The sequence below is a fragment of the Nyctibius grandis genome, chromosome 4 (genome assembly GCF_013368605.1).
Source record: "Nyctibius grandis isolate bNycGra1 chromosome 4, bNycGra1.pri, whole genome shotgun sequence".
NCBI classification, from domain to species: Eukaryota; Metazoa; Chordata; class Aves; order Nyctibiiformes; family Nyctibiidae; genus Nyctibius; species Nyctibius grandis.
This window is the reverse complement of record NC_090661.1, coordinates 19,712,070-19,727,460: the sequence shown is the minus strand read 5'-3', so window position 1 is coordinate 19,727,460 and position 15,391 is coordinate 19,712,070. Positions and strand designations below refer to the sequence as shown.

The 15,391-nt window shown below is 43.5% G+C and overlaps 1 protein-coding gene across 4 annotated transcripts in view; it reads left to right on the top strand.

Moving 5' to 3' along the window:
* The window catches only part of TSPAN4 (tetraspanin 4), a 479,366-nt gene that overhangs the window by 177,534 nt on the left and 286,441 nt on the right, over window positions 1-15,391 (top strand). The gene's annotated exons all lie outside the window — the stretch shown is intronic.

Genomic DNA, 15,391 nt, shown 5'->3' with positions numbered 1-15,391 from the left:
TATTTTCCCCCAAAAATCATTATCTTGAAAGTATAAGACTTCTTACTAGAATCATAGAGTGGTTTGGGTTGGAAGAGACCTTAAAGATCATCTAGTTCCAACCCCCTTGCCCTCTGATCATCTTCGTGACTATGTTACTAGACTTAAGGAAAAGTCATACTTTTCTAAGAGTTTACATTTCTGAAACAATAATGGTAGGGTAGTGGGGCAAGTTTTAGGGTGAAGGGTGGTTGCTTTTAATTTTGCTTTTTAACTTACATCTTCCACTGTCAGGCTTTAGACTGTAATGACAGATTCCATCAGGCATAATGAAGTACTGGCAGGTCCTAGCTCTTGCGTTTGCCTCATATCCTGTTCTGCTCGGTATTCTGGATGGTGAAGAAGCTGCAATGCAAATCATTAGCTTGGCAGCAGAAATGCTGTCCAGTTATCTCACTGACTGGTCTTTATTACGCTTCGCCTAGTTTTTCTGATTTCATTTCAGATTTGCTAACACTTGGGCTGCAAGTGGTAACAACCGCCATAGGTGTTTATAGGCATATAGCCATATATATGTGTTTAAATGCAGATATATATACATACTAAATGCTTACACAATTCTATTGCATTATGAATTACCATCATCTGTGAGTGTGGGCTATCAGTGTTTTCTTTCATTGCATTGATTCTCAAGGTGCCCTAAATGAATGAATGAAAACGCATTGACTCAGAAGGCGCACATTCTAGAGATTGTTAAGAAGTGAACCAGTTGGCTTGACAAGTTCAATTTTGAAAGCAATCTTTTTCAGGGCACTGAAAGATAACAAGTGAGAAATCCTGAATCCTGCCCAGGAAACAAGAGAGACTCAATTTACCAACTGTCAGACACATGGCATTAACTTTGAACAAAATGAACACCAGATTCTCTGAGGCTTGAGGCTTCAGTGAAGCCCAAAAGTCAGATACGCGTATTTGAATGATGCAGAGGAGTGGCCTTTGTGTGACAAGGTTGTTTTTATCTCCTAAAGTAAAATAATGGCATACATAAAGGTGACTTTGCTACAGGGAGGACTTACAACCTAGATGTTGAAACAAATACCTTCTAAGATGTGGAGAGTAATGATTTTTAACTGTTGCATTCCTCTTTTCCCTGTGAAAACGTCCTTCTACGTTTCATAACATGTTTCAGTTTAAATGTTGATCCTGTTTGAGGGTGTTTCCAATTTAGTTTGAGAAAAAAAAAGGTGATAAATGTTGAGAAAGATATAATGTGTTGAGATAGAATATTCTCTCTTGTAGCCTTCGTGTAGTGCTTTGAGTATTAGAATTAAAAACCCACAAGTTTGGAAAGGTTCATTAACTTGTTGAGCCAGAACAGGCAGAAATGGCAATCAACATTTACAAACGTGATATCAGTTTTTTTGTTTGTTTGTTTGGTTTTGTTCTAGTTTTTTTTTAAAAAAAGCCTCAGCACTCCAGCTGCTGTGTTGGATCTGCTTCAAAAGGTTTTTGGGTAAGCTGACGCATTTACACCTCCCAGCTTGGAAGCTGGGTCTGTACCGTTTCCATCATTTAGGGGGTTTTGAAGAAACTGCCAGGCAGGTACTTTGCAGAGATACAGGAGATGATGGCTGCAGGGGACAGCACACTGCAGGCAAGAACAGCTGCAAGAACAGCCCTTATGTCTTCCTGCCCGCTGTGTCTGGCAGACGTGTTGCTCTTGCTTTGACCCAATGGTGCTGCTCCCAGCATGCGCCAGGCCTTGGCGTGAGCTGTGTGTTAAGCCAAAACCTGAGCAAGAGCTGAGTAAACAGTCACAATCTGCCTCAAAAAAATCATGAAAGTGTGCTACTTCTGCTAGTCACATTCCCTGAAGTATTGACCTCTACAATGAAATGAGAGGTTTACCTACAAACAGCCAGATTGGCCACTACATAGCTGCACTGAGGACATGATTGTGCACCAGTGTGTGCTTCCTGGGGGTCTTGTCCCCAGGGATATCCCCGTGTGTAAGTAAGGAGTAATTACTTGCAGTGCTGGTGGTTCCATTTTGAATTCCGATAATGCTTTAAAAACAACATATTACAAGATTAGATTTTAATTAAACAGTCAAAACAAAGAAGACAAATACAAAGGGAGAGAAATGGGGAAAAACCACAATATTCAGTGGAAGTTTAGATTATGTTTTGATTTTGATACATTCCTCTGTTTTCAGAAGGAAAAACCTCCTACTCACTATGGGGGAAGGTGTTTTTCAAGCCCTGTCTTGCAAGTTGGAAATTTAAATGCAGCATCATCGTGGGTGCAGGTGACACTCAAAAAGTGAAACAAGACTTAAAATAAGGATATAAAAGACGCTTCATGAAGTAGATATAGGTAAAAAGTAAGACTCCAATCCTGTATGCTGCCACTTTGGTCTTCCTTCTGAGGGAGATTCGACCCTAGCAAATTCAATGTCAGGATCAGATTGTAATCTATGGGTTTTAATTTGCTTTACTGTTTAGCATGTTGTGCATCCTTTTGAGCATGGCAGCTTGTTCCAGTTTTGATGTGGATATAGGAGGTACAAAGTGGGTTTGTTGTTAATAGACTCTTGCAGTACAGGATGAGAGAAAGAGGGAAAGAGCTATTAATTTGTGATACATGGGAGAGTGCTTGAAGGAGGATTATATGAGGTGGTTTAAAAAGTGGTTGTGCATTCTTCTGCTGGTTTCATGTGAGGGTTGGTAAATGTTTACAAGGGATGGGCTAGCCACCACAAATAAGTAGTATATTCACTGCAACTATTTAAAAAAAAAACCAACTTTTAAATCTTTGGATTTTCTACCCACTTCTCTGAGAATGGGTTTGGGTAGAAGATGTGTGATAAAAGGCTGTATAGGCTCCTGGTGTTATGGATTCTCACCAGTAGCCCTTACTGTGCTATGTTGAAGAACTGTTCCTGTTGTGTAGGGACTAAAATCTGGGGATGCAGCTCCAGGGAATGACCTATGTTGGTAGGTAGAGTGGAGGTGATTGAGGTAGCTAAGTTAATAAGCGATTCTTCTGCAAACCATCTCTCCTCTCCCAGCGTAGGCACTAAAGACAGTTTGGGTATGTGGAATGCTAATACGATAAGAATCAACTTTTTTCTTCTGTTAAAACCTATGTGATCTCTAGAATGAAGCACATCTCACTGTGTTCTTGAGTCTATATAAGATCTGTCAAATTTTTAGCCTTTGATCCTGTAGGTTACAAAGACAGCTGTAGCTCCCAGCTGTGCTAGACACTATCGTACCAGGGACTCTACAGACATACGGTTATGGAAGAGCTTTGCTTCAGAGATCTCCTTTTATGAGCAGGTTAAGGCACTCACAAAGTGAGTAAATGCGATTGATAACCAATGCTATGATTTCCTGGATGACTGCATGATTTTGAACAAGGATCTGACATTCCTGGATCAACGGGATGGAATTCATCTGAGCCATCTGTGTAACCTCTGCCAAAGTAAGCAAGCACTTTGTCCAGGAGGGGTAGGCATGGCAGGTGAGGTGGAGGTGTCGCACTATATGTAAGGGACAGGTTTGATTGTACAATTTACAGTTAGTGGTGATGTAGTTGAGAGCCTCTGATGAGGATTAGGGGGATGGAAAACAAAGGAGATGTTGTAGTGGGTGTCTCCTACCAATCACCCAGCCAGGATGTAAGCACTGATGAGTTATTCTACAGGACAAATTAGGAGAAATTTCTGGGTCGGTACCCTGGTCCTTATAGGAGATTTCAACTTCTCAGACATCAACTGGGAATACCATACTGCTGTGACGAGCAGGTCTTGGAAATTCTTGAAGTTCGTAGGAGATAACTTCTTGTCACAGGAACTCAATGAGCCAACTAGGAAAGATGCCCTCCTAGATTTGTTGTTTGTAAATAGAGGACTTGTGGGGGATGTGATGGTAGGTGGCTGTCTTGGCCACAGTGATCATGGAATGGTTGAGTTTAAAATTTTCAGTGTAATGAGAAAAAAGGACAGCAGAGTTGTGACCCTGGACTTCAGGAGAGCAAATTTTAAGCTATTCAGGGAGCTATTTAGCAGAGTCCCCTGGGAATCTGCTTTTGAGGGCTTAGGACTCCACGAGTGCTGGTCAGTCTTTAAGAACCACCTTTTAGAAGCACAGGAGCATGCAATTCCACTGTGTCTAAAGTCAAGCAAGTGGGGCAGAAGAACAGCTTGGCTGAACAGGGAACTCTTCGTGGAGCTCAAGAGGAAGAAGAAACTGTATGATCTCTGGAAGGCGAGATCAGGCTTCGCAGGCGGATTACAGAGCTGTGGTTCATGTATGCAGGGTGAAGACATGAAAAGCCAAAGCTCAACTAGAGTTGAAACTGGCCAGTGTTGTTTCTGATAACAAAAAGGGCTTTTTAAAGTATGTTAATAGCAAGAGGATGTCTAAAGAAAACATTGGACTGATACTTGTGGAAGGTGGTCATCTCACTAATAGAGATCAAGAAAAAGCAGGGGCATTCAATGTGTTTTTTGCCTCCATCTTTAATAATACGGATAGACCTTGGGTTGCCCGGTCCCCTGAGTCAGAGAACCACAAGTGTGGGAAGAGTGACTTTCCGTTTGTGGACACTGAAATTGTAAGGGACCAGCTGTATGAGCTGAATGTTCACAAGTCCATGGAGCCTGATGGGATTCATCCCAGAGTTCTGAAGGAGCTAGCGGATGTTATGGTAGGACCTCTCTCTATCATCTACCAAAGGTCTTGGGAGTCTGGGGACGTCCCTGCTAACTGGAAGCCAGCCAATGTTATTCCAATCTACAAAAAGGGAAGACCCAGGGAACTACAGACTTGTTAGTCTAACCTCAGTTCCTGGAAAAGTTACGGAGATGATTATGCTGGGTACTATTGAAAGGCATTTAAAGAATAATGCAATCATCAGGCACAGTCAGCATGGGTTCAGAAAGGGAAAGTCCTGTTTAACTAATTTGATATCCTTCTATGATAAGGTCACCCGCCTAGTGGATGAAGGGAAGGCAGTGGATGTAGTCTTTCTGGATTTTAGTAAGGCTTTTGATACTGTCCCTCACAGCACCCTTCTGGACAAGCTGTTCAGGTGTAGGATGAGCGGGTTCACAGAGTGCTGGGTGAAGGACAGAGCTCAAAGGGTTGTACTGAATGGGGCTACATCTGGCTGGCAGCTGGTCACCAGCAGTGTTCCTCAGGGTTCAATTCTAGGGCCAGTGCTCTTCAATGAATTTACCAACAATCTGGATGCAGGACTTGAATGCACCATTAGCAAGTTTGCTGATGATACCAAACTGGGAGGTGCTGTTGACTCTCTTGAGGGACAAGAGGCCTTGCAGAGGGATCTAGATAGGTTGGAGCACTGAGCTATGATTAATGGGATGAAGTTTAACAAGTCCAAATGCCGAATCCTGCACCTGCAACGGAGTAACACCGGGCACAGTTATAAACCGGGAGAGGAGTGGCTGGAGAGCAGTCCTGCAGAGAGGGATCTGGGGGTGCTGGTCAACAGCAGGCTCAATACGAGTCAGCAGTGTGCCCTGGCAGCCAAGAGGGCAAACTGCATCCTGGGGTGCATCAAACACAGCATAGCCAGCCAGTCAGAAGAGGTGATTATCCTGCTGTATTCAGTGTTGGTGCGGCCTCATCTTGAGTACTGTGTGCAGTTCTGGGCCCTGCAATTTAAGAAGGATGTGAAGGTCCTTGAATGCATCCAGAGGAGGGCAACAAAGCTGGTGCAAGGGCTGGAAGGCATGTCCTGTGAGGAGCGGCTGAGGACTTTGGGCTTTTCTAGTTTAGAGAAAAGAAGGCTGAGGGGCGACCTCACGGCTCTCTACAGCTTCCTGAGGAGGGGAAGTGGAGAGGGAGGTGCTGAGCTCTTCTCCCTGGGATCCAGTGACAGGACGCATGGGAATGGTTCAAAGGTGCAGCAAGGGAGGTTTAGACTGGACATTAGGAAGCATTTCTTTAGTGAGAGAGTGGTCAAACACTGGAACAGGCTTCCTAGAGAGGTGGTCGATGCCCCAAGCCTGTCAGTGTTTGAGGCATTTGGACAATGCCCTTAGCAACATGCTTTAGCTTAGTCAGCCCTGAATTGGTCAGGCAGTTGGACTAGATGATCGTTGTAGGTCCCTTCCAACTGAAATAGTCTAGTATATTCTATACCCGTCGGATGTTATTTCTCCTCTCTCACAGACAGTATCAAGAACAGGTCAGATGAATTTTCTGAAAGGTGCTTATTTCTCAGTGCTGACAAGAGGAAGGGTAATAGCGGGAAAAAGCTTAGACTGGACATCAGAAGTTAGATGACAGGAGACTCATCTTGTATGTTTTTTGAAACACTCTTAAGATGGTCAAAAATGGGAAAAGAAAACAAAAGCAATGAGGCAACGTGCGCAGTCACCAAATGAGCAATGGTTTGAGAGAATACAGTCTAGTGCATTAATCCTTGAAACATGCTGTTTGTCTGGAGAGTCACCCAAACGCCTTACAGCAGCTGGGCAATCCTCTTCAAACCAGAAGCACACATGAAGGCTATGCCAGAGGAAACCGTAAATGAATTGTCCAGACCTGTGTCCTGACTGAGTGTAACGCAGAGGCACGAGAGATCAAGGTTCTTGGAGGAAGGTATATTTTGAGCCATTTTAATCCTATATGTTCAGGAAATGTTTCTGAGAAAACCCTGTACTCTCCCCTTTCCTCCTCTGTCAATATTTATTTTAATATCAATTTTCTAAAGAGTTATAGTTAATTGTTTACTCTGCTGTATGTCTTGGCATTTTTAAAAATCCAGTCATTTTAGTGCAATGACGAAGGTAAAGGAAGATCTGTGGAAAAATCTGCCAGAGTTGGACTGAAGTGTGAAAACACCTCCATGCCTTGTAAACTCAAACTTAGTGATATGTGGAGGAGTCTAATAGAGATGGTGTCAGCGGGGAGCTGGAGAGCCATTACACCTTAATCACTCTTTGCTTGTTTCGGGGAAAAGAAGCAATTCCTCAACTGGTCATCAGTTTTGTTTAACAATTTATTTTAAAGAAAACCAGAAACAAAAAGAGATCCAAAATGAAGGGGGAAATAAGGTTTTTCAGGATTATTTAGGTGTTTGTTGGTTTGGGTTTTTTGGTTTTGTTTGTTTTGTTTTTTTTAAAATCAGTAGTATTCTAGAAGGAAAAAGAAATCCCAGCCTAGAAAAAGAGGCAAATAGCCACAAAGTCATTATTGAGGGGGGAGGCGCATGTGGCTCAGGATCAGCTTTTTGCGTATGGATCAAAGAATCTTATATTTTTTAATAAATGCATGTGGTTAGTGTGTGACAACTATGGCATTGTTTTGTGAAATATAGCCCTTAAACTTATTTTTGAAGGGAGGAAAAAAAAATCCTGCTTGATTTATGGAGAAAAAAGCCTGAAGCTGTAGGTGACATTAGCAATGAAAATGTCAGGCTTTGTAGTGTGTAATACATGACTGTGCTGTGATTTCACTGTATTTAATGTTATAGGACAATAACCAGGACTTCTGCACTTCTGATTACTCATTTTGAGCGCAGCTTTTCTAAAGACAGTGACAGTTTCATATTCCTAAGGAACAAAGTGCAGCTCTCTTAACTACTGCAAACTTTGGCCTTCCTCTGTGGGAGAACGATCAAACCTTAAGAATATGTGTAAAGAGGGAATTTTCAGAGAAAACTTACTTTATTTGCAGCAGCTTTGTTACCAAGCTATCTGCTGGAAAGCTCTTCTCTGTTCCTGATTACAAGGGATGTCTTTCATTTTCATCCAAAACCTGTTTATATCCTGCACAAATATTTTGTCCTTCCACTTCTACTCTTTAAAAAAAATTTGAAAAAATAAAAAGTATATATCTCAAGATTGAAAGCTTTCAGCTCAGGGGCAACAGGGAGAGTACTTTACACTGAGGAAGGATGACTATGGCACTCATAAGTGCCTTGCTTGATTGACTTTTTTGCATTGCATGTTTTCACTTCTCAGCCCCTTCTTACATTATGGCTGAGAGAAATGCTGCTGAATATCTTTGTTCTTATTCACCCATACATCAAAAAATGATGAACAAACCAAAATTTGTTTTCCCTGGCAAGAAGTCTCTCTGTTCTTCAGCAAGGATTGAGGTGGCTGGTGCAGATAAAGTCATTACAGGACCTTGCATTAGGTTAATAGAAGATCACGGAAGTGGCTTAACACTTCAGCAGTTTTATTACTGGAATTGCAGAGGTGAATGCGAGATAATCTCAGTCTTACGATCTGCCTCTGCATCCACTCAGAGGTGGCAGAGCATCATCAAGAACAGGGGAAGCTGCAAATGGATGTGCCAGAATTTCATCATAGCCAAGAGATGGTGCTTATGTAGGAACAGGCAAGTGACAAAAATAACACCAGTAATACTGGAGTGACTTTTTGGAGTCACTTGTGAGTCTCACCTGCTGACTTCATGGAGACTAAACCCATGTAATGGATGGCAAGTTACATCTAGCTGACTCAACTCTACTAGCTGGACTTGTGCTTTATTTTTAGCTTTCCCCACTGTCTTACATGGCTATATCACTACAGTAGGAAGTTTGGTCCAGTTGGTTTGATACTTTTGTATAAGGTAGTGCACAGAGTTACCATTATATCTGTTTTTATTTCTGTTTTTTATTTTGGTATTAAAACACTGGTTCAGTTCTGCTTGTTTGTTAAAGGCTATTGTGATACAGGAGCTGAATTCTAATGAGCAACTTGGCTGATACATTTGCAGGCACCTTTTCTGGGAGGAAAAATGTGAGTTGGAACTAAAATTTCAGTCTCAGGCTGCCACGGGCCAGGCATTATAAAGACAGTTTAAAACTAATGAAAATATTCTCACTGGATAAAAGCTATGAGCAGTGTTAATGCTGCGTTTCCAGTCACTTAGGATCAGTTTTGTGAAGATAGTGCAGTATGTAAAGTTGCAGGTGGATATTTTGTGGAATTAACAAACTTAAATGTCATTGAGGGCCTCGAAGATAAGATTTTTCAAAAAACAAAAATCTAGCTATTTTGGCACTTGGACTGAATCTTTTAATGACACCCAATTTTCTAAGGGAAAGGAAATAGCACTTTTGAACTCTGTAAACTGTTTGAAACTGTACATGAAGAATAGAGAGACATATTACTGCTGTACTTGTTTCTGAAAATTGTATATTTAAGGCACTTCTGAAAAAGGAAAAGGGAAAATTGTACCCGGTTAGAATAGAATGAATCATATAATGGTTTCGGTTGGAAGGGACCTTAAAGACCATCTAGTTCCAACCCCCCTGCCACGGGCAGGGACACCTTCCACTAGACCAGGTTGCTCAAAGCCCCATCCAACCTGGCCTTGAACACTGCCAGGGAGGGGGCATCCACAGCTTCTCTGGGCAACCTGTGCCAGTGCCTCACCACCCTCACAGTAAAGAATTTCTTCCTAATATCTAATCTAAATCTACCCTCTTCCAGTTTAAAACCATTCCCCCTCGTTCTATCACTACATGCCCTTGTAAAAAGTCCCTCTCCTGCCTTCCTGTAGGCCCCCTTCAGGTACTGGAAGGCTGCTGTGAGGTCTCCCTGGAGCCTTCTCTTCTCCAGGCTGAAAAGCCCCAACTCTCTCAGCCTGTCTTCATAGGAGAGGTGCTCCAGCCCTCTGATCATCTTCATGGCCCTCTGGACTCGCTACAACAGCTCCATGTCCTTCTTATGTTGGGGGCCCCAGAGCTGGACGCAGTACTCCAGGTGGGTCTCACGAGAGCGGAGTAGAGGGGCAGAATCACCTCCCTTAACCTGCTGGTCATGCTGCTTTTGATACAGCCCAGGATACGGTTGGACAAGTATCAGCAATAGTAGCAGCAAGTTTAAGACCAATGGGAAAACTCCCTTTGATGTAATGAGGAGTAGTGATATGATCTGTGAAACTGGGATGTGGATGAGATTTCCTTACTCCTTTGACTGAAACAAATGTTTGGATTTCTTCTTATTTCATTGGTTGAGCTGAAAAAATGAAGACTTCTTCTCTTTTTGCATTTCAACTCAAGCTATGTAGCACAGCCTCTGAATAGAAAGTAGAATAATATAAATGAAAGAGAGCTAAAAATAAAATTAAAGTCATTTCCAGCTAGCTCTATATAAGCACTAAAAACAGAAGTAAAGGAGATTTCGTAGTTTCACTGTAGCATCAAGCAATGAAAATCAATCAATTTGAACCAGGTTCACAGTATTAAAACAAACCATCAATTCGTAGTAGGAAGTAAAACAAGAGGTGCAAAATCACAGTAGGGAAAGCAGATGGAAAGAGTGAGCAGATTAATGGAAATATTTGAAATATATTTTTGTGTGTGTGTCCATGGTCTTTTATTACAAGAGAAAATCCAGTCAATTAAATTTATATTGTTCATTGAAGTCCAATTGCATATACCACACAGTAGGAACACGTGGTGGATTGACCCTCGCCAGTAACTAAACACCCACCAGCCAATTGCTCACTGCCCGCTGCTCCCCGCAGCGGGATGAGAGAACGGAAAAGCAAAAGTGAGAAAAAATTAGTTGAAGTGAAGCAAAGCTCTGTGTGGAAGCAAAGTGAAATAAGGAATTTAGTCACTACTTCCCATCAGCAGGCAGATGTTTGGCCACTTCCCATAGGCAAGCAGGCCTCAGCAAGCATAATGCTTACTTGGGAAGATGAACACCGTAACAGCAAATGACCCTCCTTCATCCTCCTTTCCCTGAGTTTTTACTGCTGAGCATGACATCATGGGGTATGGGATATCCTTTTGGTCACTTGGGGTCAGCGGTCCTGGCTGTGTCTCCTCCTGACCTCTTGCCCAAACTCAATGAGAACATTGCCATTCAAGCCTGTTTTTGTCTGGTTTTACTCCAGAGTGTCGAGTTGCTGCTGGAGTTACTGCACCTAGTGGTGGCCATTTGTGCTGGTCAGAAGGTGGTGCTGGTAACGACTGCAGCTGCTGGAGGTTTCTGCTGTACCTTGTCATTCTCAAGGCATCCAAGGGTTTCACTTCGCTATTTTGCCAGACTTCAGTTTCACCATTTTCTCAGATTGACTGAATTCCGTAAAAAATCCATCAAGACGTTTATCTCTCTGGTCACAACTGGAGATGTGGTGTCTTTTTCACTGCTGGAGAGGCTTGATTTTTGTTGCTAATTTATTTTTACCAGCTGAAGTTTTGGAGTTTGTTAGAAATTACTTCCCAGTGTGTACATTGCTAGTATGGGATGGCATATTCATCCCTTCAGCTATCCATAGAGGCCATCTGTCTGGACTTGAAGTTAGTTTAATGTGTTTTGATTGCAACAAAGGACTCTAAATCCTCAGCATTGTTGTTGCCTTCATTTGGACGTGCTGAATTCCACATGCATGTGAATCTCATGTTTCGCAATAGCTTAAGTTTGGGAGTCATAAAGATGCCCTGTCTTTCAGTTGGTGGTTGCCACTTAAGATAAAGCAGAACTGGACACTCAGTGCTGCTGGGTACTTCTGTTTCCAACATATAGGTGTGGCTGTGTTCAAAGCGCAGGAGTGTCATGGTTTAAAGCTGGGCTGGCTATTAAACCTGTGGCAGATGCTCTCTGTTAACCCTCTCCCCCACCCGAAGGGAAAGGGAAAGGGAAAAGGGAGAGAGACTTATGGGTTGGAAAGTTAAAACAGTTTTAATGAACTATAATAATAAAAAAGAGTATAATAATAATAATAGAAATAATCAAATATATACAAATATATACAAAACCAAGACTGAGAGCTTGGAAATCCTCCTCAGGCAGAGTTGCTCCCCCCAGCACGGGCAGAGGGGAAAATGCAGTAGCTCCCCCCAGCACGGGCAGAGGGGAAAATGCAGTAGTTCCCCCTGCCATCACACCTGCAGGCTTTTAACTGGAGAATTGGCAAAGCTGGTACCAATCAGTGGGAGACAGGAGGGCCCCTCCCTCCTGGGCCCCACCTCCAGGAGGCAGTGGGTTAGTGATAAATAGGAAAGTGAGAATGACGTGTATGGGATGGAATACCTCGTTGGTCAATTCTGGGCCACCTGCCCCATCTGCTCCTCCCTGCGGGTGCGACCCCCTTCGGCTCTTCACTCATAAGCAGTGAGGAATTTAGCAGTGACCTTGGTTTCTCTAAGACTAATTGGCCTGGTTTGGGCCAAACCAGGACAAGGAGTTAAGGCTTTTGATCAGTATTGGAAATACGCAGGAGGCAGGTCTGTGAGTTACACATTGACAGTGTATTTAAATAAGGCATTTGCTATTTTTCCACTACTGCTGAAAAAGCCCAACCCTAACAGTAGCTTTGGTTTTAAGTGTTTGGATTTTTATTGCCCTGTAATCGCACACTTCTGTTATATATATCTATTTTAACTTGAGCAGCCATCTATGCCAACCTTTAGCTTATTTCTTCCTGAAAATTCTTGTTTTAGAATGATAAAATCATATAATAAACAGAAAGTATTTATAACTGGTATAGAGTATCTCTCAGAATACCAGAAATATGGAGCTCTTGAGAGCTGAGAACTGTCTTTATACCATGTTCTTATTAATGTCTTACCCTGCCCACTCTTTTAATGGAGAAGATCTGTTTTTAAAGTTTTAGAGATGTGTTTAAAGTTGCTATTTCAGTTTACATTTTCATATTTTCCTTTGCCTGAAGCAGGTGATGCCCCCCTGAATCCTGAACGGGATATTTGTCTGAGATTGAAGAAGCCTTATAGCTATGCCTGTGTAAACACAATTCCAGTTGCTTCTGAATGCCCTAGCAGCATGTCAGAGTGAGGTAAATAAACTAACTACATTAATTGCTCCTACATCCCTGGAGTGCTTCCACTTTGTGGGTTTTACAGGAATGTTAATGTATTGTAATCCATTATTATCTGCAAAATTAAAATTTTCTTTTTTTGCCTGCATCTGCCACTGTTAATTCAGAAGCTCTAATAAATGCATTAAAAGAGGGAAGTAATAAGCAAAAGAAAGTCCCTCTGGGAATGTATAATTTCACTTTTACCATGACTATTAATGCTGGGTTGGAAGAAAATAAACAGTGTAAACATGCAAAGTTAGCATGCTGCTAAAGTGAGACTACAAAGCAAAGTCGTAAAACCCTTTTTTAGCTGTTGCACTTGCATTTATTATCGAAATGGGAAGAATGAGACTAAGTGCAGTGATGTGCTGAAAGCAGGTGTCGGGCTCACACTGAAGGACTGGGGCTCACGTGGAAGCTGTGAACAGTGTCATGCACTTGGAATGGGAAACTACCCCATGGGTCAGTCATTTTTATCAGGGAAAATGATAAACCATCAGAAAGCTGAGATTCATCAAGGAAAGAAGGAAAATCTCAGAGGGACCTGTGTGTGGACACAGCATATCAGTAAGAAAAAAGGTGGCTGAACGGGCAGATGAAGCTTCATCAGACCCAATAGTTTTGATTTGAACACAATTGCCATACCACCATTTGGGAGCTGGCCGGTACTAATCATGCATTTCTCCTACTGATTTTAAGTGCCAGAGGGCATTAGGAGATGTAAGACACGGATATTTACTTTAGCCATTGTGTGACTTCGAAGGAGTAGGTGAGCATGAGACAGCCCGTGACACGTTGAACAACTGGGATAAGTCAAGAGAGATTCACAGAGATCCAGGCAGAGTAAAGGAAGAAATCGGGTTGGGAGCAAGATGGTGAAAAAGAAGGAAAGTAAGTGGAGGGGGGGTGGATGTTTTGGGAAGCCTTTATATTTAAAAGGGTTTTTTTTGCAAGGCTGGGCTTGGGTAGAAATAAGAGAAGCTGAATTGCCTGGAGCAGAAGAAACATTTGAAAGCAGCATGGCCACCCAAGAGGAGCCAGCAAGATAGCTATGTATAGGGAATGTACAGGGAAGCATGTGGCAGAAGAAGCAAATGTGCTTAATTCCTCCTGCTGAGGTTTCAGTGAGTCTTCCATGGAGTTTCAGAGGAGATGCTCGTTTAACACCTGACTGTGGGTGACGCATCTGACAATTGCAACCTACTCACCAGCCTGTCTCCCAGCACCCGGGCCTCGCAGGGGTTCTTCTGTCTGTTTGGGGGGCTGTGCGAACCTCCCGTAATCCAGGAGGAGATGGTTAGTGACCTGCTGTGCCAGCTGGACACGCACAAGGCTATGGGCCCGGATGGGATTCACCCCAGAGTAATGAAGGAACTGGCAAATGAACTTGCCAAACCACTCTCTATTATCTACCGGCAGTCCTGGTTAACTGGAGAAGTTCCAGCTGACTGGAAATTAGCAAATGTAACGCCCATCTACAAGAAGGGTCGGAAGGATGATCCAGGGAACTATAGGCCTGTCAGCCTGACCTCGGTGCCAGGCAAGGTGATGGAACAGATCATCCTGAGTGCCATTACACGGCACATGCAGGACAATTGGGGCATCGGGGCCAGCCAACATGGATTCATGAAAGGCAGGTCCTGCTTGACGAACCTGGTCTCCTTCTATGACCAAGTGACCTGCTTAGTAGATGAGGGCAGGGCTGTGGATGTAGTCTATCTAGACTTCAGCAAGGCATTCGACACTGTCTCCCACAGCATCCTCCTAGACAAACTGGCTGCCCGGGGCTTGGATGGGTGGACTCTTCGATGGGTTAAAAACTGGCTGGATGGCCGAGCCCAGAGAGTGGTGGTGAATGGGGCAAAGTCCAACTGGCGGCCGGTCACTAGCGGTGTTCCCCAGGGCTCAGTTCTGGGGCCAGTGCTGTTCAATATCTTTATAGATGATCTAGACACAAGGATTGAGTGCACCCTCAGCAAATTTGCAGATGACACCAAGCTGGGTGGGAGTGTCGATCTGCTGGAGGGTAGGAAGGCCCTACAGAGGGATCTGGACAGGTTAGATAGATGGGCCGAGACCAACGGCATGAGGTTCAACAAGAACAAGTGCTGGGTCTTACACTTTGGCCACAACAACCCCATGCAGCTCTACAGGCTGGGGGAAGAGTGGTTAGAAAGCGGCCCATCGGAAAGACGCCTGGGGGTGCTGATTGACAGCCGGCTAAACATGAGCCAACAGTGTGCCCAGGTGGCCAAGAACGCCAATGGCATCCTGGCCTCTATTAGGAATAGTGTAGCCAGCCGGTCTAGGGAAGTGATCGTCCCTCTGTACTCGGCACTGGTGAGGCCGCACCTTGAATACTGTGTCCAGTTCTGGGCCCCGCACTTCAAGAAAGATGTTGAGGTGTTGGAGCGAGTCCAGAGGAGGGCGACCAAGCTGGTGAAGGGTCTGGAGGGTCTGTCCTACGAGGAACGGCTGAGGGAGCTGGGGTTGTTTAGCCTGGAGAAGAGGAGGCTCAGAGGTGACCTTATTGCAGTCTACAACTACCTGAAGGGAGGTTGTAGTGAAGTGGGAGTTGGCCTCTTCTCCCG